The sequence below is a fragment of the Vulpes vulpes genome, chromosome 10 (genome assembly GCF_048418805.1).
Source record: "Vulpes vulpes isolate BD-2025 chromosome 10, VulVul3, whole genome shotgun sequence".
In the NCBI taxonomy this organism is placed as follows: domain Eukaryota; kingdom Metazoa; phylum Chordata; class Mammalia; order Carnivora; family Canidae; genus Vulpes; species Vulpes vulpes.
Genome location: NC_132789.1, coordinates 72,469,053 through 72,490,784, shown reverse-complemented (window position 1 = coordinate 72,490,784; position 21,732 = coordinate 72,469,053). Strand labels below are relative to the sequence as shown.

At 43.0% G+C, this 21,732-nt stretch overlaps 1 protein-coding gene across 17 annotated transcripts in view; it reads left to right on the top strand.

The window, feature by feature from the left end:
- The window catches only part of TMCC3 (transmembrane and coiled-coil domain family 3), a 254,360-nt gene that overhangs the window by 44,977 nt on the left and 187,651 nt on the right, over positions 1 to 21,732 (top strand). For 5 of the 17 annotated variants that reach the window (XM_072724599.1, XM_072724596.1, XM_072724603.1 and 2 more), the window contains exon 2: positions 2,289 to 2,334. The exons of the other annotated variants lie outside the window; for them this stretch is intronic. The gene's annotated coding sequence lies outside the window, so the exon portion shown is untranslated. The remainder of the gene's footprint in view (positions 1 to 2,288; positions 2,335 to 21,732) is intronic. 17 annotated transcript variants of the gene reach the window in all.

Here is a 21,732-nt window from a genome sequence, read left to right as displayed (position 1 = left end):
GAAGAAAAACAAAGCAGGGAGAAGGGAAAGAGAGTGCCCTGAGGGGCATGCTGCAATTTAAAAAATAGAATCATCTGATCAGAGAAAGGGCTCAGTGGAAAGAAGATGCTTGAACAAATTTCTGAGGGAGTGAGCCTGCGGGACCTTGATGTGGGGTGGTGTTGTTCTAAGTAGCAAGAATGATGAGAGCATAAGCGAGGCTGGCTTAGAGGGGCTGGGGGTGCGTGGCGGTGGGGACGAGTATCTGGAAAAGAAATCAGAGAGATAACTGGGGAGGAGTGAGCAGGAATAAGTCCAGGAAGGACTTGTAAACTATTGTAAAGATTTGGGCTTTAACCCTTGGTGAGGTGGGAGTCCCAGATCCCCTAGTGTGAGCGCCCAAGGTGGCATGTCCATTCACTGCAGACGCCCTTTACTCGGGGAATGTGGGAGCTCGGCTGGTGACAGGGGACACCCGTTAGACACCCTAGCTGTGGGCAGCCGAGTGTAAAAGCCTGCAGTCCCGGGGTGGAGATACACATTCGGGAGTCATCAGCATGTGGATGGCATGTAAATCTGTGGAATCAGATGCGAGCATGAAGAGGATGGACGCAGAGAGGCCTGGGACTAAGTGTGGGCACTGGGCTGGCTGGGGCGATGGGGGCCAGTGGCAGAGGAGACGGGGAGTGGCACCAGTGAAGGAGGGGCACGTTTAGGAGAGAGTAGTTTCATAGTAGTCCAGTGAAGGAAAGGCTCCAAGAGCAGTGTGCTCTATCAGGTGCTGCTGCTCAGTCGGTTACGATGACCAAAAATTGGCCTCTGGGGAGATCCCTGGGTGGCTCAGTGGTTTACCACTACCTTCAACCCAGGGCCTGATCCTGGAGACCCAGGATCGAGTCCCACATCAGGCTCCCTGCATGGAGCCTGCTTCTCCCTCTGCCTGCGTCTCTGCCTCTCTCTCTCTCTCTCTCTCTCTCTCTCTCTCTCTCTGTGTGTCTCTCATGAATAAATAAATAAAATCTTTTTAAAAGTTGCACTTAGCAGTGCCGCTGGAGGTCATTGTTGCAGTTAGTTGGGGGCTGACTGCTGCTGCGTGCCACCTGTCGGGGCTCTTCTGTGCAGGGCCCACACGATGGGCTGCCCTGCTGTCCACTCTGTGCCGTTCACCTGGCTCTGCTCCGCCGCCCGGCAAAATCGTTCCCGTGTCCTCGCCTGGATACCTGAGGCGCAGTTGGAGAGCTGACGTATACTCGAGTCTGGCTGCCGCATCCTGTGGCTCGGGAGGACGAGGGGTGGGCAGGTGTGCCGGGGGTAGAAGCGGGCCCGGCCTCCTGTGTGCCGCCCCTGGCCTGCTCGACTGCGGGGGCCGAGGTCACTGGGCCCCGCGGTCAGGGGACAGTCTGCAGACGTTTGACGGTACCAAGGGCTGGTTCGGTTACGGCATGGGGATCGGTCCCGCGGGCAGGGTACAGTTGGGTTGTAATTGTGAGGAGTGACTGATGACGAAGGCTTTTGCGTCAGGGCTCCGGGTAATTGGGTCTGTCAAGGTTCCTGGAGGTCTGCCTGGTGTGAAGCTCACGTTTCTTGTGAATCATTAAGACCGTAACGGACTGGAGTGGGGTGTCAGGCCCTGTGACTGCGATCTCTCAGCGACCCTTCTTCCCCTGCCCTAGTCCCCGGCCGTGGTGCCCGAGGAACGTTACGGATAGATCTTCCTCCTGAAGCCGGCAGTGGTCTGAGAGGTGTCAGCTTGCCTTTTGGCCTCTCGACGACAGGAGCGTCAGTTGCAGCACATGGAAAGAGCCCCTTCCTTGTCCCTCTCTTCCTGACTGTCCTCTCTCTGATCAGCTTGTCGAGCCGGGTGGAATGTTACACTCCAGAGAGGCCCGGGGCTCCTCAGACCTGGGTTTGAATCCCGATTCTTGTGCTCACTGGCTGTGTTGAGTCTCAGCAGACGAGTTCATGTCCTGAGCCTCAGTTTCTTCATCTACAAACGGGGATAGTCATTATCACCTCAGAGAGTCGTGAGAATTTAAACTGCCACTCACCTGCCACATGCTTTTTCACAGTGCTGTACACTACCCAGGGTGTATGGGTACCCAGGGTGGTTGGTACAGGTATTAGGGCATCGCAACTGTAGCTTTCAGGATGTTGCTCATGTGAAAACTATCTTTTCAAAGATTTTTAATTGATGCCATTGCCTGGGGTTTATTTATGAAACAGATTGAGTAGAGTTACACCCACAAATCTGTTAAGATTTTCCTTAAAGAAATTACCAGATGTCTTGTGTGTGGTTTTTTTCTTCCTAGTTGCTGCTATTGGGGGAAGAAGTCCAGCAAAACAACCTAAAACAAGGTACAGCACACTCATCTTCCTTCCTGTGGCAGAGACCCTTCGTGTCACTAGGCACACCTTGGTTCAGTAGGCAAATGGTCTTCTGACAATACAGGTGTTTTGGAAATTGATTCCCTTGTGCCTTGTATGCTAATCCATTATCACAGGGGCTTGAAGGCTTCCTGGTGGGTGAGATTCCCTGCTAGGTGCCATGGGGGACACTGGGATGACACAGTGCAGGCCATGGCCTGAGGAACCGCTGATGTTGCTTGGGGGAACTACCCCCATATAGCTGGCAGCATGGTGTGTGCTGGTATTAAGGAACAGGGGCTCTGGAGTCACACTGACCAGGTTCCTGTCTCCAGCTGTGTGACCCAGGCAAGGTAGTTGACATCTCATGCCTCAGCGTCCTCATCTGAAGAACGGGGATTATATCAGTACTTACCTGGCTGTGAGAATTAAATGACTTAATGGATGAAAAGTGCATGCACAGTGCTCAGTGCATGCGTGCTTAGTAACTATTAGCTGTTGTTACCATTACTGACAGGGCTACAGAATGGAAAGGGGAGATGATAATGGCTACTGTATGTAGTAAACTTACAGAGGCTTACACAGCCTCTGTGTTAAGTGCCTCACGTTCCAGGTCTCATCTGATCCTCAATGGGACCTTGTAAAATAAGATATTTTAAAGATGAGAAAACTGTGGCCCAGTGAGGTTGAGTACTTGCCCAAAGTCACACAGCCATTAAGTGATTTAAATCTGTATCTGACTCAAAAACCTGTGCTCTTTCCTGTGAAAAATATTTCCAGGGAAAGAGAGAGAGAGGGAAGGAGTCTTTATTTTGTGGGTGAAGAATGAGGTGCAGAGCACTTAAACTACTGGCCCAAGATTATGTGGAAACCCAGGCTTCCTTAGACCAGACTCCACAGTGTCTCTCGACGCTTGACGATAAAATGAGACAAACTGGGTTGTCCTGCTCCAGAGGAGAGAGCCAGACTGATGCATTGAAATAGGCTGACTTGGGATAAATGGAAAGGAAAATCTGTCCCTCAAAGCTGTCCAATATTAATTGAAATAAAGGTGTATTTTTCTCAAATGTAAAAGAGTTTGGAGGTGGGCAGTCGAGACTTAGTTACGGTGGTTCCCTAAGGTCTTCAGGGACAGGAGCACAGGACAGGGCGTTGGCCCTATTTGTTGTCACTCCGACCCCAAATCCATACAAGACCCAAGCCATGGTTCTGGCTTTGGGATTCGGAAGGTCCTTCACATGAACAGTTTTATCAAATTAGCAGGAACGGTTTGTCTCTGGGGAAGCAGACTATGGAGGATTTATTTTTTGCTTATTAGTCTTGTGTCCAGCAGTGTTTTCCTGATTTACTTTCCTTGTATATCCTGCCGTTTTGTGAATTCAGTGTTATACATCTTTTTGGTCTATTTAGTATACCTATCGATTCTTTTGTGTGCATGCTGAAGATTGGCCCAGGGCACTCAAATGCTGGTAAAGAATAATTACTGTGCCAGTAGTGAGACTAAAAATCACAACCCACGAACCTTTGCTTAGGACAATGCAATTGAGTGAAGTTTAGATTGGCTTTGTCATTCTAGGAAGAAAATACCACTTATTGGGATATTTCCTGTTGAGAGCTGTTATTTTCCTGTTGTTGTTTTTTTTTTTTACCTTAATTTGCTCATTCATGGGGAAAAAGCCATATTTCTAAAATGAAGTCATTTACCCAACAGTTCTGAGCGACATAGATGCAGCCTCTGCCACCATAGGGTTTACCAAATAGCAGGAAATACAGTTACGGTGACATAAAGTAACTGCCACAACAGGATAATTACAGGTGCTGTATGCACACATGGGAGATGCACTTATGCCTGTATTGGAGGTAAGGAAAGGCTTCCTGAGGAAGTGACATTCAGGCTGAACTCTGAAGGTGATAGAAATTAGCTAGAAGAAGGTTTTTCCAGGTAGAGGAAGCCACCTGCATACAAACCAAGAGACAAGAAGAATGCTGGTGCATATGAAGGACTCAGGGGCTCTCTGCTTAGTTGAGAGAGGAGAGGCAGTAGGTGCACACGGGTTAGTTGTGGCTAGCTCCCGGAAGTCCTATAAGCCATGTGAAGGAGCCTTAGGGCATTGAGATGCCTTTACAGGGTTTCCACTAGGGAATGACACTGGAGATTTGAGTTGCAGAAGGCTCGGGATAGTCAGGGATGGAGTGGTTCAGCATGTGGAGAGAGATGAGTGTGAGTGAGGAACCATAAAATGGTTGGGGTGCAGGGAGCAGTGGGGAGGGGCCTCTTTAAGGCTGGAGTCTGCAGCTTGAGTCTTGTGGTGGTGGTAATGATTTTTCACATTAGCCTAAAAAAAAACCATTATTTGAGCTCCAAGTAGCAAATGGACTGGAGGCCGGGCTCGCAAGACAAGAGAAACTAGTGAGGAAGCCGTTGTTGTGATCCAGGGAAGAGGGAGGCGATGACAGCTTGCACCAAGATGGTCAAGTGGAAGAATGGAGAGAAGTGGCCCAATTTGTATACAATTTGAAGAGCTTGCTACAGAGTGAGGGAGAGGGATTAAAAGAAGAGCAAGAGGGACCCCTGGGTGGCTCAGCGGTTGAGCGTCTGCCTTCCCCTCAGGTCATGATCCCGGGGTCCTGGGATTGAGTCCCACATCGGGCTCCCCTCAGGGAGCCTGCTTCTCCCTCTGCCTGTGTCTCTGACTCTCTCTGTGTGTGTCTCATGAATAAATAAATGAATGAATAACTATTTAAACTTTAAAATAAAAGGAGAGCAAGATACTTAACACTCAGGCTGGTGTCTAGTTTATGAATTTCAGGGATCCTGACTCGTGGTTGGGTGTCCACAGAGTACACTGCTCTGGGCGACTCGTAGGGGTGGCCCAGGACGGTGTGGTGGGGCCCAAATTCCAGCTTGAGGGAAGGAAGCCTGAGGTGTACAGTGTGGTCCACCGTGTGCCTGCTTCTTGAGCTAAGTCTTCGTCCTCCCCTTCCCAGACCTTAGGTCCACAGAGCCCAGCGGAGCAAGCGTAATGTCAGCTAGTCTCCTCAGGGCGCGGCCCCCTTCCCTCAGCCGCTGCCGGGCCGCCAGCCGCGGAAGCCCCTCGCCAGCCCGCGGTCACCGTCCTTCGGGCATCTTCCTCAAATGTGGTTGCTTGCCGCTGCCTGTAGCCTCGGCGGCCTTAGGAGAGGAGGACACAAACTCTTTGTTTAACGTTTATATCTCTGGTTACAAATGGTAACATATACTCACGGAAGAATGTTGAAAAATACAGAAAAGTATAAGGAAGAAAAATGTAGATTCCCGCATGATCATCTAGACATAATTAGCTCAAATTTTGGTTTAATTTCTTCTAATCTTTTCTATGTGTATTTGTTGCTGTTTTTTAATGAGTATGGATAGACCTCTTTTATTTTTTAAAAAAGATTTATTTTAAAGAGAGAGAATGTATGAGGGAGGGGGAGGGGCAGAAGGAGAGGGAAAGAGGGCACCTCAGGCCGATTCCCTGTTGAGTGTGGAGCCCGACGGTGAGGCTCGATCTCAAGACCCCGAGATTGTGACCTGAGTCGGACACTCAACTGACTGAGTCACCCAAGTGTTCCAGACCTCTTGCTTTTATTTTTAAAAAGATTTTATTTATTTATTCATGAGACACACAGAGAGAGGCAGAGACATAGGCAGAGGGAGAAGTAGGCTCCTTGTGCAGAGCCTGATGCAGGACTCAATCCCAGGACCCCGGGATCATGACCTGAGCTAAAGGCAGATGCTCAAGCTCTGAGCCACCCAGGTGTCCCTAGACCTCTTGCTTTTAAAGTATATTTATTTTTAGTAATTTCTACATCCAACATAGGGCTCGAACTCGCAACCCACAAGATCAAGAGTTGTGTGCTCTCTAGCTGAGCCAGCCCAGCACCCCATCCTCTTGCCTTTATATTGAACATTTCCATGTCATTAAAAGTTCTTAACTATTTCTTGGTATGATAAATTATTTCCAGTTTTTCTCTGTTATAGATAATATGCAGCTGCACATAAATGACAGCATTGCTGCACATGAATCTTGTTTGCATGTCTCATCTCCTTAGGATAGATTCCTAGAATATAATTACTGGGTACACCCATTTTGGGGGGTCTTGGCACATATGGCCAGATTGTTCTCCAAAAGGGGTTTACCCATTCCTTTCCCTCACCACCTCCCCCCAACAGGGATAGGTGAGCTCGTCCATTTCAGTATGCCATTGCCCTGTCCAGAGAATGATAGAGATAGAAGTCCCAAATATGAGGAGGGCAGGCATAGATAGACTATCACAGCTAAGTCAGACAGCTAAAATTTTCTTAGGGCTTACTTGTGTGCCCAGCACTTGCTAAACATGTTTCCTGTATTTATATCTCGTCCTACTTACATCAACTCTTCAGCATCGGTGCTATTGCAAACAAGTAAGTACACAGAAGTTAAGTGACTTGCCTAAGGTCACACAGATAGATTAACAGTGAAAATAATTTTGTTACAGGTAACAAACTAAAGACTAAAAGAGGCTTTAGTTTTAGGTCTTGAAAAAGCAAACCTTTTTTTTCAAGTGTAGCATACATACCAGGGTGCTCGGCTGGCTCAGTTGGTGGGGCCTGTGTCTCTTGATCTTGGGGTCGTGAGTTTGAGCCCCATGTTTGGTATAGAGATTACTTAAAAATAAAATCTTAAAAAATATATGCAGAAAAGTACACACATCTTCAGTAGTACTACTTGATGAATGAGAAAACATTTCTTCAAAAAAAAAAACTATCACGTGTATTTGTGTGTGAGAGAAAGCGTGAGCACACATGTGCAGAAAGGAGAGATGCTGGGGGTCTCAAGGGACTTGCTGATGGAAGGGGCTGCAGATCCTCCAGTCAGAGAATGTAGCCTTCACCTCTCAGAGTTATGACGGTTCCATTGAATGGAACATTAACTCTGCTGCTGGCAGCTCTGGACAGGAGATGCTTTGGGAGGAGGAATTTAATTCTAATTTAATTATGAATCTCAGGGAAGCAAATAATGATCCTCTCCAGTCTGCTGTGCTTGATGCAAGGATGCTGCTGGCATGTCTCCCAGGTCTTTCAGGTGTACTGAAGAGGAAGGGGTGAGGCGCTGTAACTATCCTTCCGGGGAGGTGCATCTCCACCCAGAAGGAATGTGAACCTCAGAGGTTTGGATGCCTAATCTGGCCAGCCCCCCAAATTGCTTGTACCTGTAAACCTAGAGGGTTACAATAACATCTGGGAAAGCTAGAAAGTGGAGTGATCATGTGCCCTGAAGTGCTTCAGACGGTCCCACTTTACACTGCTTTCCTGGGGCCATTGCTAATAATACCCCATTTTCTCTCCCCAAAATGTCCTGATTTGTGAAATAAATTATCTGGTTACTTACTTAGAGACCATGTTTGAGCTCTACCGCTTTTGTGCAGCTTGGACCCCAGACAAGTTCCTCTACCTGGGCAACCTTCATTTTCCACACCTGCCACACAGAATTGTAGTAAAGAGGGTCCTTATCCCCGTCCTCAGAACAAGGACTTGAATTTAAAGGCCTTTTAAATTTTATCTTTGCTATTATCCTTGTAGCTGGAATTTTCAAACAAGGGTGATTAACTGTGAATGTCTGAGATAGCAGAGGCTGGAAGGCTGTGTGTTTTTCTCATCTACTTCCTAAAGAATTTGCTGGTCTTCTTCCCAGGATAAAAGGAATAATTGTTAGGGCTTTCCCTCCAAATATAGAAGCTAACAGCATTTGAAATGTGAACAAACCATCAGTAAAGCAGGCTTGGACTTCAGTGACTTAGTCCTCACTTTAGGAGAGTGATTAAGAAACTGAGATAGGGGTGCCTGGGTGGCTCAGTTGGTTGAGGCCCTGACTCTTGGTTTCCATGAAAGTCATGATCTCAGGGTCGTGGGATCAAGCCCCACATCAAGCTCCACACTCAGCCAGAAGTCTGCTTGAGATTCTCTGTCCCTCCACCTCTGCCCCTACCCTCACTCATGTTCTCCCTCCTTCTCACTCTAAAATAAATAAATAAATAAAATGTTTTCCAAAAATCCTGAGATAACATTTAGTTTTACAGCGTGACATGCGATCTGGTTTGTGCCTGTTGTCTTGGTAGAACTGTTAATAGCATTCCTCTTCACTCTCAAACATGGCTCTGTTTAGACAATCAATTGTATGGTTACACTAAATATTTAGGATCTGTGTAAGCCTATCTTAAGGTTAAGAGTCTTAGACTAGAAACAAGGCAGTATCCATAAACAGGAGAATGGGTGAATAAATCGTGGCATATTCCTACAACAGACTACTACTATTATATAGCAGTGAAAGTGAATGAAATATAATAATACGTGTGAACATGAATAAAGGCTCAGGTCATGAGCCCTGTGTCTGGGGCTAAGCAGGGAGCCTGCTTCTCCCTCTTCTCCCCACTCATGCTCTTTCTCTCTCAAGTAAGTATTTGTTTAAATAAATAAGATAAAATGAAATCAATTTTTGACTACAAGTAACAGAAAACATGGCTAATAGTAACTTGCACCAAATGGGAATCTATTTCCCTTGTGTAAAAAGAAATCTGGATGTAACTCCAGGGATGCTTAGGGAACATGCTTAGGACATGGGGTTGATATGCCTGTAACTTCCCTGGTCTTCCCCCTCATAGTCAGGAAGCAGCTGCAGTGGTTCCACATATCACCTCCAAACAGGGCTGCACTCAAAGCAGGAAGGAAATCAGGTAAGCAGAATGGACTTGTAATTTGAATTTATTGCTCCCACATTTTATTTGCCTGAAATAGGATTCATTCACTCGAGTCCCTGATCAAAATTTTAAAATTTAAATAAATACAAATGTATTTGTTTTTTATAGGCTTATTAGCATTCATAGCTTAAATACTGTTAATGATTATACCCTTAAAATCGTAAATGGCTATTCCTTTAAACAGGTGCCCAGGGAGTAGGGAGTTTTACACAACAAATATTTCTGGTAGAAGATTATTATAATGAGGCAAAGTCTCTATTTTCAGCTCCCAATTACTTTTCAATCCAGTTGCCATCATTAAACTACACTTGGATTTACTGTGCGAGAAGTTGGAGAAATGAGTGCGTTACCATCAAAGCATGAAAGGCCACTGCTTTGCATAAGCATTTGGAGCAGTTCCTTGGAATTTGCATCTGTCATTCTCACCCTCTAGTGCCCTAGTTTGGGATTCTGCTGGAGTGAAGTTCTAGTTACTGGTTTTAATTATTTTCAAACCCCGGTGTGGATTATCTAGTTACCTAGAGTTGTATTTTCTTTGTGGCATATTTTTGGTTTAAGCGGAGTCCTTGAGATGATTCCAAATTAATAAGAGAAAAAGATGCTCTTAACTTGCTTGATGCTACTGGCAAAGTGGATATTTTACACATCATCTTGTGAGGATGGGTGAACACCCTGGCTGGTCTTTGTCATTTATAGTAGAATGGAGAAACAGATCTGATCATCTTGAGGGAGATGGAGTGGGAGTCTTTGGTTTCCTACAGAGCTTGCTGTGTGCAGGTAAGGGCAAAGGTGACATGAGAAGATGGGAAGAAATGGGTGAGGTGGGCAAATGAGCCTGCATTGTTGGATTTGTGGACCAAACCTGAAATTAGGCAGAGCAAACAGAGGATGCTGTTAAAAAATATTTACCAACTGATTTGTATAAAATAAGTATTATTTCATAACTGCTGCAGGCCAGTGGTACTTGAGCAGTGCCCCAAGAGTTGCTGCTGTGCCCGTCATGAATTCACAGAGGAGGTCTAGGTGCTGGAGGAGACTCCAGTTGCCTGAGAACACTGAAGAGGCATGAGGTACAAGAACACTCAAAAACTTATACTAGGAGGTGCCTGGCTGTCTCAGTTGGTTAAGTTTCTGACTCTTGGCTTTGTCTCAGATCATGATCTCAAGTTGTCGGATGGAGCCCTGTCTTGGACCCCACACTCAGTGGAGAGTCTGCTTGAGATTCTTTTGCTCCCCCTCTGTTCCTCCCCCTACTCAGTGCACATGCTCCCTCTAATAAGAAATCTTAAAAAAACAACAACAACCGGGATCCCTAGGTGGCGTAGTGGTTTGGCGCCTGCCTTTGGCCTGGGGTGCCATCCTGGAGACCCGGGATCGAATCCCACATCGGGCTCCCGGTGCATGGAGCCTGCTTCTCCCTCTGCCTGTGTCTCTGCCTCTCTCTCTCTCTCTCTGTGACTATCATAAATTAAAACAACAACAACAACAACCAACCTGTACAACCATACTGTAGTATAAGCAGAAAATCAACTCAGCAAATGTTTCTGTGTTCCCCAAAATGACATTGTGTGGGCAAAGGGCAGACAGAGTCTATCTTACCTACTGCCTGACACATAGTAGGTGCTTGATAAATAGAACTGAAAGAATTAATAAATGTACATGCCACCAAACAGTGTATAGGAGTCCTGCCTATGTGCTACAGGAATTTTTGATTTTCGTAAGAACCTTCTTGTGTTTTGCTGGGTTTGGGATTATCTGTATCTTATATGATTTTCAAAACATGAAATAGTGATAAAGACAGGAGGTGAAAAAGAAGATGCCCTTGTAGAGAGAAAAGAATAATTTTCCCTTTAAATAAAACCAGAGAGACTATTGAATCTCCTGGTATTTTTCCCTTTGTTCTCTATCTTGTAGAATTTATGCAGGATAAAAATCAACAGTCTTTACCAAGGCAGCTAGTTCAGTGTTTAAAGGGGCATATATTAGATGGTTTGAAATATCAGTGATGGAGAATTACAATAGAATGTACTTTTTCTATTGAGAAAATGATTGCAATCACTTTCTAACCACAGGCGCTGTGTCAGGATGAAACATGGTGTTTGTGTTTTAGGCAGAATGTCTCTTCAAGGAGATCATGAAGGCGGCAGCTGGCATGGCCAAGTCAAGCAGTGTCTGTTCTATAATGAATAAAACTTTTGCTGTGGCCTTTGAATACCAAATTAGGCCAGTAAAAGAAGTGGATACCATAAGAGCTTTGAACAATGGATAGTTCTCAGAAGCTCACTTAGGAAGAACGAAACTATATTCTATTTTTGATGGAATAGAAGAGATACTAGAGAGTTTTATTTGACTTATGCTACTCCTTTAAAAAAGAAAATTGAAGTGACTTTCAACAGATGTATAATAATGACATTAATGGAGTGGATCTAGAAATTGAAAATCAGAACCAAGGAAAAGAAGAGAATGCAAGATACTGTCTGTCCATAGTGCTAAGGTTGGTATTTTGATTGATTTTTTATGGGGAGCTTCTTGGCAGCCACAACAAAAAGAGAATCATGATAAAGCACATAAACTTTTGGAAGAAGAGAGCTTTTTTTTTTTTTTTTTTCAGGAAAGAAGAGAGCGAATTTTTCAGAAGAGGTTAACCTTTTCTAAAAGATTGTAGTTTTAATTATTGTTATTCTGGAGGTGAGGATTAGATTTTGATCATTCAGTTTACATCTGTCCTGTCGTTTCTTTGTTATAATTACTCCTTTGCTTTTGTAGTCTCCATTTTGTCAGTAATCTACTCATTATTTGTTCCATCGGGAGATACAGAGAAGTACAGGAGGTAAATTCAGAACAGTCAGCTTTGTAGCTGATTATAGTTATGGTTAAAGTCATACACGTTATGTCATTTTTTTAAAAGATTTTATTTATTTATTCATGAAAGACACAGAGAAAGAGGCAGAGACACAGGCAGAGGGAGAAGCAGGCTCCCCATGGGGAGCCTGATGTGGGACTTGATCCCAGGACCTCAGGGTCACATCCTGAGCTGAAAGCAGACGCTTAACCACTGAGCCACCCAGGTGTCCCACGTTATGTGATATTAACTAAGTTTGTATCTGTTGATGAATTTTTTTTATTCTTTGGGAACACAGAACAGAAAAGTATTTATATTTTTAAAATTCCTATAACTTTACATAAAGCCCACCTAGCTTTTCACTGGTCTGGGGATTGGAGCCCCTAATCAGTCAGCAGTGTTAAAAAAAAGTTAAATTCATGTCTACAACTGTATACATTTAATGTGTATCTAATTATAATAAAAAAGTTTGCTTCATAAGACAGTTTTAGTTTGAACATGCTTTTTATTTTTGATGGCTGTATAATACAATACAGTGTTTTGTATAGTAATTCAATCCTATAGTAAAGTATATGTTTTCTCAGTGAATATCCTTCAGCAAACATATGTGCATACAGTTTGTTTCATTGTTGAAGAAAGTATAAGAAATGAGTTTATTAGATCAAAGAATATGCCTGTGTTTACTGTTGTATTGCTTTCTGAAAGCATCAGTTAATTTGCTTTCACATTCTTACCTACAAAGGAAAGGAAAAGAGCCACTGAGCTCTTACGAGCTCATCTCCAAGTAACTTATGGGCAGCCTTTTTCATCCCCTTTGTGGCTCACCTCTGTGCACCCAGTTCTTCTGTTATTCTTGGCTATCCTGGCAGCCAGAGTTCTGCAAATTTCTCATAATTAGCACTTAGTGACATCAGTGATGCCCTCCTTTTAAAATATCCATTTATTGTATTTTCAGTTTCTAGTATATTGAATGTTGTGGCAGGAACTGATGGCTATGTTAGACATTCATTCTCTTCTTTTCAGAACCCACAAGTTTTAGGGGCACTGGGTGGGGCAGTCAGTTGATCATCCAACTCTTGGGTTCAGCCAAGGTTGTGATCTCAGAGTCATGAGATTGAGCCCTGCATCGGGCTCTGCACTCAGAGTGGAGTTTGCTTGAGATTCTTTCTCCCTCTGCCTTTACCCCTCCTGCTCGTGCTTTCTCTCTCAAATAAACAAATAAAATCTTTTAAAAAATGAGAACCCACAAATTTTCACTGGGCACATAGCCATCCAGAATAATGACTATGTCTCTCCGCCTTCCTTGCCACAGAGGATGCTAGGTAACTAGTTCTGGCTGATAGAACATGAGTGGATGGTTTATTTGTGACCTTCTAGGATCTTTTTGAAAAAATGGTATGTACCTTTTACCTTCTCTTTCTTGTTTATCCCTTGCTCCACCCTCTGCCTGGATCACAGGGTAATTAGAGCTCTAGCCACCATATTGGATCATGAGACTAAAGGCCATACTCGAAGGATGTAGGAACAGTATACTGGAGGACTTTTGCTTTTGTGGGGATTTTATGGGCCAGAGCTGGCATACTTGGCACGTGCTACCTGCCCCTGGACTTTCACACACAAAAGAAATGTGTTTTAACTTTGTTTAAATCCTACTTTAGGTTTCTCTTACTCACAAATGAACGTAACCCGAACTGTAACATCTGTGTTTATATAAAAGAAGTTACATCGGTTTACATGCCCCTGACATCATCTTTTATTGGACATGAATATATTGTGGTAAGGCTGAAAGTTGAAGATCAAATCCAAAGCAAATTGCAAGGGTCAAATGCTTTTCTCAATTCTTATTATACACCTTTCTGTTAAAATCATCCTGATGATAATGGCTATTGTTTATTAAGCTTTCCTTCTGTGCTTGCCTCATTTAGTTCTCTGTAAGGAGCTACAGTTTGCTATCGCCATTTTACAGATAAAAAAATTGAAGCTGGAAAAGATTAACTTGTTGGGTCACTCATTTAACAAGTGGTGGAGTGGCACTGCATCCTGGGTCTTCCTGACTCCAGAGCCCAGTGTCTTACCTGGTAGTTGCTAAGCCGTCTCCTTGCACCTGCTGTTCTCTCTCCTAGGAGCACCAGCCCTCTCTCTACCTTCTTGGCCTAACTACTTCTGTGCACCCTAAGTTCTCCCCTCCAGCAAGCCTTCCTTCATTTCTCCATGCCATTCCATGATCCTGTTGCCATCATAACACCTTGTGCATCTTTTGTCATTGCATTTATCACATCTTATGTTGCTTATTTGTCTCCCATGTTAGACACTGAGGTCCTGTGGTGGGACTGAGTCTTACTCTTTATCATACTTCTAAAACCTAGCGTGGTGCCTGGCATATAGTAGATGCTTAATAAGTATTTGTTATTAAATGAACTGTTGCTGCCCAAAATATGTTTTTTGCTGCTATTTTTGAAGCTCTTTTTAGCATAGATTATTCTCATAGTCACTTTACTAGAACTTTTTCTTACTCTGGTGTAGTCTTGCGCCTACTAAATGTGTCTGTAATTTTCAAAGACTTGATTTGGTAGATAATTTAGCCTTTGGTCATATGTGACATTTCCTCTTACTTCTCAGCAGGACAGCTCTGCAGTTAATGATTTCACAGTATGACTACATTTGTGTACTATTAGACTGCAATGATCTTTTACATGCAGTCAGGAGAAAAATGAGATCGCTGTAAACAAGCATATGCATAAACTCATTCAGAAAAATGATGTCTGGATCCCAAATTGCATAATTATCTTCTTTTCATATTTAATGGATAAATAAGCATATTTAATGGATAAATAAGTGGTTCGGGCTTTTGACAGAGTTGAGAAATGTGTTATTGTGTCAGAGGGAAGAAACAAGAGCCTCCCAGGTAGTCAGACTGGTTGCACTGTTGTCCAATGCAACCTTTACCGAATTCTCATTCAGAAAGGTTGAGTTAGATCGAATCCCGTGCAGGGGATTGAAAATTATTCCTAATCTGCCAGTTCCTCTGGGGTGCAGCGTCATTATCGGCCTGTTCGAATCCCCAATGTTCATGTTGTATAAAACTCTCCTCAAATATGGAAGTCAATAGAAGGAACTGGCTTTCCCATTTGCTGTCTCATTTAACTCAGAAGGCTGCTTGTTGTTACACTGTTGGAGCCTTTTTTGTGCTGTGGGCCCATCTTACCTATTGGCATCAGAGCTGCCAGGAAAGAGTGAGGTGATGAAACCAAAATTCAAAGATGGGAAACTAACCAACTGCTGCCCTTGGAGTTTTTGTTTTTGTTTTACTATTTTAACTATTTTTAAAGTGTGCAGTTCAGTGGCATTAAGTACGGTGACATTGTTGTACAGCTCTTGCCCCACCATCCATCTGAAGGACTCTTCATCTTCCCAAACTGCTGAGCTCTATCCCCAGGGTCCTGGGATCGAGCCCCATGTCAGGCTCCCTGTTCAGAGGGGAGTCTGCTTCTTTCTCTCCCTCTGCTCTTCCCCCTACTCATGTTCACTCTCTTGTTATCCTCTCTCTTTCTCTTTCAAATAAGTAAGTAAAATATTTTTCTAAAAATTTGTGCTTCAGAGGACACCATCAAAAACATATGAAAAGACAACTCAGAGTGGGAGGAAAATTTGTGAATCACATTATCTCAGTGACTTGTTTCCAGGATATATGAAGAACTCTTACAACCCAACAATAACAACAACAAAAAAACCCAAATAACCCAATTAAAAATGGGCAGAGGACTTATGTGGACATTTCTTTGAAGATATAGAAATGGTGGCCAATAAGTGCATGAAGAAATGCTCAACACAATTAGTTAATGGCATATAGGTAAAAACCACATGAGATACCACTTTACATCCCCTAGGATGACTATAATAAAAAAAGATGGACTATAACAAGTGTTGGCAAGGATATGGAGAAATTGGAGCTCTCATGTACTGCTGGTGGGAATGCAAAATCGTACAGCCACTTTGGAGTACAGTTTGGCACTTCATCAAAATGCTAACCATAAAGTTACCATATAACCCAGCAGTTCCACTCCTACATGGTATATATGCAAGGGAAATGAAAGATGTCCATATAAAAACTTGCCCAAAAATGTTTATAGCAATATTATTAATAATAGTTAAAAATTGAGAATAGCCCAGCATCCTTCAACTGATAAACAGATAAACAAAATGAGGTATATTCATATAATGGAATATTATTTGGCAATCAAAAGGGTGAAATACTGATACATGCTATAACCTGGATGAACCTCAGAAACATGCTAAGTGAAAGAAGCCAGTCAAAAAGACCACATACGGGATGCCTGGGTGGGTCAGTGGTTGAGCATCTGCCTCCAGCTCAGGTCATGATCCCAGAGTCCTGGATCAAGTTCCACATTGGGCTCCTCACAGGGAGCCTGCTTCTCCCTCTGCCTATGTCTCTGCCTCTCACGAATAAATAAATAAAATCTTAAAAAACAACAAAAAAATGATCACATAGTATATGATTCCATTTATATGAAATGTCCAGAATAGGAAAATCTGTAGAGACAGGAAGTAGATAAACAATTAACTACCTAGGGTGGGGGGAGGGGGCAGGTCTTAGGGGAGAATGGAGAGTAACTGCTAATCTGTATTAAGAATTCATGTGGGAATGATGAAAATATTCTAAAATTAGATTATGGCAATGGTTGTAATATACTAATATACTAAAATTATTGAGTTGTATACTTTTTTTTAAATTTTTATTTATTTATGATAGTCACAGAGAGAGAGAGAGGGAGAGAGAGGCAGAGGCATAGGCAGAGGGAGAAGCAGGCTCCATGTACCGGGAGCCCAAGGTGGGATTCGATCCCGGGTCTCCAGGATCGCGCCCTGGGCCAAAGGCAGGCGCTAAACCGCTGCACCACCCAGGGATCCCGAGTTGTATACTTTAAATGGGTAAACTTTAGGGGCCCCTGGGTGGCTCAGTCGGTTAAGCATCTGCCTTTGGCTCAGTTCATGATCCTGGGGTCCTGGCATCAAGCTCCATGTTAGGCTCCCTGCTCATCAAGGAGCCTGCTTCTCCCTCTCCCTCTGCCTGCTGCTCTGTGTACTTGTGCTCTCTCTCTGTCAAATAATTACAATCTTTTTAAAATGGGTAAACTTTATGGCATGTAAGTAACATCTCAAAAAAGCTGTTAAAAACCTTCAGTGGCAATATCCTAGCATTTCACAGGATGAAGACGTTGTTGTATCATTAATGTAGTCCTGGGGTGCCTGAGTGGCACAGTCGGATATGTGTCTGACTCTTGGTTTGAACCTAAGTCATGATCTTGGGTTCAGGGGATCAAGCCCCATGTTGGGCTCTGTGCTGGGCATGGAGCCTGCTTTTGGGGTTCTCTTTCTGTGCCCACCACCCCCCACATGCCCTCTTTCTCTCTCAAAAAAAAAATAAAAAATCTTTAAAAAACTAAAATGTAGTCCTTTTCTCATCCTCTGTAAAATAGAATGCTCTACCTTTTTTTGAAGATAAATTAGTTAGCTTGCCATTGAAAATATGTGGAAAAAAGAAAAATAGTTTGCGTCCTAAGGTTGTAAGAAGTGAAACAAATTTTTGGCAATATTTATCCATTTCCTAAAAAATGTAGCAATTTTTTTTCTTTTACAAATAGAGACAGAATTAATGCAATTGAGCTTTGCATCAGAGAACTTTAAAAGCCTTAAAGATATTTTTGTTCTAAAAAAAAAAGATATTTTTGTTCTGTCTTTCCCTTGGCATGTCAGTCTTTCTGCCTCAGACTTTGTAAGGCCAGGCAGTGTGCACCCATATCGCTGCGTGTCTACCCTTCCCACCTAGAATCATTTCCTTTTTGTGCATGATTCTCTTCCTCAGTTGGTGTTAGACTACCAGTAGGTAGGTTAAGGCTAATCGAGAGAGATTTACCTGTTAATCTTTTGAAAAGGTTTTATCTGTTCACTTAAATTTGGAATTATGTGTAAATTTTATTTATCCACACCGTGCCTGAAGCATGGCCAAATGTTGATTGGACTCTGCTTTAACTCTTCTTCGCTCCCATTGCCCTTACAATCCCCCCCTCACACAGGACTTTCTTGTGCCCAGGTACCTGGTTCATTGTCTTCCTCAGATCATGGGATCCTGGGAAGACCACCAGTGCCTGCTTTAAACCTGTTATGTGCCTTGTGATGTGTAGGTGCCTAATAATCATCTCAAAGAATAATTCTGGGAAGACAGAACCTAAGGATGTAAGCCATAGAAAAGCAGTTTCTATGTGATAGCTTTGTTTTTCATGTCTGCTAAAAGAATGTACGCACCTACTGAGAGAGATGCATGCTGCTTACTCTTTGATCATGACATAGGTTTATAAGCATGCCAACATGCTTAAAACACAAAATTAAACTGTGAGAAGGAAAATAACATTTGGATTTTCTTCCTGACAATTCGTGCATAAAATTTGTCCAGAATCTCCCAAAGGCACCTGTGGAATGTGAGCTCTGGATGACTTTCTGGTTTTGTTGGCAGGATAGATCAAAGACTTCAGCTCTGTCAGGTGGTTTAACCAAGAGAAAGATAAACCTAATCCCGAGCCCAGAGCCATGCACACACTTTTAAAACAAACATCTTGTTGCCTAACATCTTGTTTCGTGCTATAGCATGATTTGAGTTGGCCATGAAGAATGTAAGTGATTCTTCTCAAGTTGCTGTGTTTTTTAGCTGTTACTGTTAGGAGTAGGATGTAGGGTATTTATCCAAACTGAGTTGAAGACAGAGGTTTAATTTCCAGCAGGTTGAGTTTTATAGATTAAACAACTGGGGAGGTGAGTGGATGTGCTTGCTGTTGTCACCATCATCTCAATTCTGAGAGATGCAAGAAGCTGAAGGCCTGACCACGTGGATATCCAGCATTCCCATCCGCAGCTCTGGTGGTCTGTGTCCTCTGCTCTCGCCACATCCCACCTTTTCGAAGACAAAGGGTCTTGCTCTGAAAGTCCAGATATCTGAGTTTGAGACCTGCCCTGCCTTTGACTTAGCATGAGTCTTAATGTAAGGAATCTTATCCCCTGGTGGGCAGTACTTTGATATTCGTGGGAGAGGTTATAGTTGTTACAGTTAGGGGTATTACATTATTTATGAGTTTTATTTCAGATTAATAAAAGTGGTATTATAAATTCTAATTATAAAAAGAAGATGGTGGACCTTTATTTAGTTTTAGTGTTGAGAACCACCTGGTATCGATCACTGGACTCTCTGAGCCTTAATTTACCTATTTCTGAAATGGAGATAAGGAGTGCCCTATCTCTCAGAATTATATATGAGGATCAAATGTGGAAATAATGTGAATCTGTGTCTCTCTGAGTGTGCTTTCTCAACTGCAAAGTAGTTAAAATGCACAGCCCTTTTATTTATTTATTTATTTATTTATTTATTTATTTATTTATTTGCACAACCCTTTTAAAGATAAAATAGGGTCACACATGTAAAGCACTTGGTAAATGGTTTAGCAAAATGCAATGATAATGTGTCCACCAACAATTAATTATTTAATCCTGACTTGCTGCCATAAACTCTGCTGCCCAGACACCTGTCTCACTATTGACTGGATATATTTGGTCATGTTCAATCTTTATATCTTAGACCTTGCTGTTCTCTCTCTTTCTTTCTTTTTCTCTTAGCCCTTCCTGGATTTTTTTTCCATCTTCTCTGCCTGTTCCAGTCCGTTCTTTCCTAAAAATTTCTCTCCTCTAACCTCACACAGGGTTCAGTGTGAAGTGTCTCTTCTGTTAGTTTCCTCTCCAGTTGTTTACTTCCTGGAACACTTGGTTATCTTTCCATGCACATGTATCTTCTTGATCCCTGGAATGTAAATTCCTTGGCCTTAGAGCAGGGCTGCTTAACTGGTAGGTAATCAAAAGTTGTTTGTTGATTTTCCATGCCCAAGGGACATAATTTAGAATGAATTAAGCCAGCAAACCTAAACCTTCTCTTCCTTGGAGATATATAAGCACCTAAGCAATAATGCTAAATAGTTAGGGATTTTTAGACCAGGAAAGAACCTGAGCCAGTTACTCTTTATTGCTTATAAAAGTACTTTCTATCCTTTGTTTCTCATAATAATATTAAAGGTAAACGTGGTTACTCACAGTTTATAGGCTAGGAATCTAAGACTCCAAGATGTTAAATAACTTGTCCAAGGTCATTCATCCAGAGCTTGTAGAAGGACAGTTGAAATCTCTTTGTTTTCAAAACCCATGTTCTACTATTTTATTCTGCTTTCTTAAGGAAAATGAAGTTTTGATCATCACTAGACTATAACACCTGGGATGAGAAATCTAAGAAAGTCAGTGTTAAGTTTCTTTTTTTTTTAAAGCATGAAATATCAGTCCTCTCGTGTAGAAACCCCTGAGATTTGGACATTGAGTATTTGATGGTCACCATTGAATGCTAGGCTAGTGTTTTGCTAGGATACCAACAAGGGGGAGAGGAACTTCATCCTCCAATGTCATGAGAAACCCCCAGAAGACATACGGAATGCAGCAAGCCTGTTTGAATAACATAGTGGTAGGTGCACAGCCTATGAGACCAGGCCGTGGGCTTGGATCCTAGTTCTACAGATTTATCCATTGTAGGACCTTGGGCAAGTTCCTTATTAATCTTGCCCGTGCCTCAGTGTCTGCATTTGTAAAATACAGGGATTATATTGGAACTTACTTACCCTTCAGGAGAGTTGTGAAAATTTTGAAAAGTTGTAATACTCATAAATACTAAGAATAGTACCTGGCACATAGGAAGGCATCTGTAAGTGTTGGGTGTTGTTGCTGTTATGGTTCTGTAGAAAATATTGCACAGAGAACTTCAAATATTCCTGCTGCTTGGTAAGGACCGGAGGCTGGTGGCCCAGAATCAGCCCCAGAGGCCTCATGGATGTACAATCATGTGTAGCTGCCAGTGTGTCCAGTGAAGGCAGGAGACAGTCTCAAGATGCTGAGCAGTTTTATTATTAGAAGTAAATAGCAACACCATTTTTCTTCCAAGAATCCAGAATAAATTGATTTTCTTGCAGGGTTTGTAATTAAGTGCTAAGTCCCTCATACTGTTCTCTGAAAGTCCCATTTAAGCTCCAGAGAGCCATGGATAGTTTATGAAGGTTTTATATATGCATATTGACCCTTAATAAAGTTGAGCTTGCCTGCTTTTAGGAAAGTGTTTCGGTTATTAACTGAGTAAGGCTGCGTGGACCGAAAGTTACCCGTTGTGTTGGCAAGGTATTTAGAAACACCAAGGAGTATTTCCCTGATGAGATGTGGAAAATATTAAAAAGCTAGATCTGGAAGGGGAATTTCAGCCTGTTTCTGACCTCACTGTGCTGGCCAACCTGGGCATCAGCTCATCTCCATCCCCACTGGGGCGTGGGAGCGGGAGATCCGTATGGCCATCTAACCTATTCACACTTGGTCGTGTAGCGTGGGAAGTGGCACTTACTCTTTCATCCACTTCTTTGTAAATGCCTTATAATACCTATGTAATTGTTTTCTTCTTCGTAAAGGCCTTGGCATAGTGCTGTTGGCCATAAGCACGCAGCCCTCCCGGTCATGAGGTGATACTGCTCTGTGGCTTGTGATATGAGACCTCGTTGATAATAGCCCTGTGGGAGTGATTTCCCACCCTTTGCTCCAGAGACGGTCCTCACCAACCTTTACACCTGTCCCGGGGCCCCTTTCTCTAGATTTCCAGGAGGCCCATTGTGGCACCTCTGGACCTAATTTTTGGGATGTAGGAA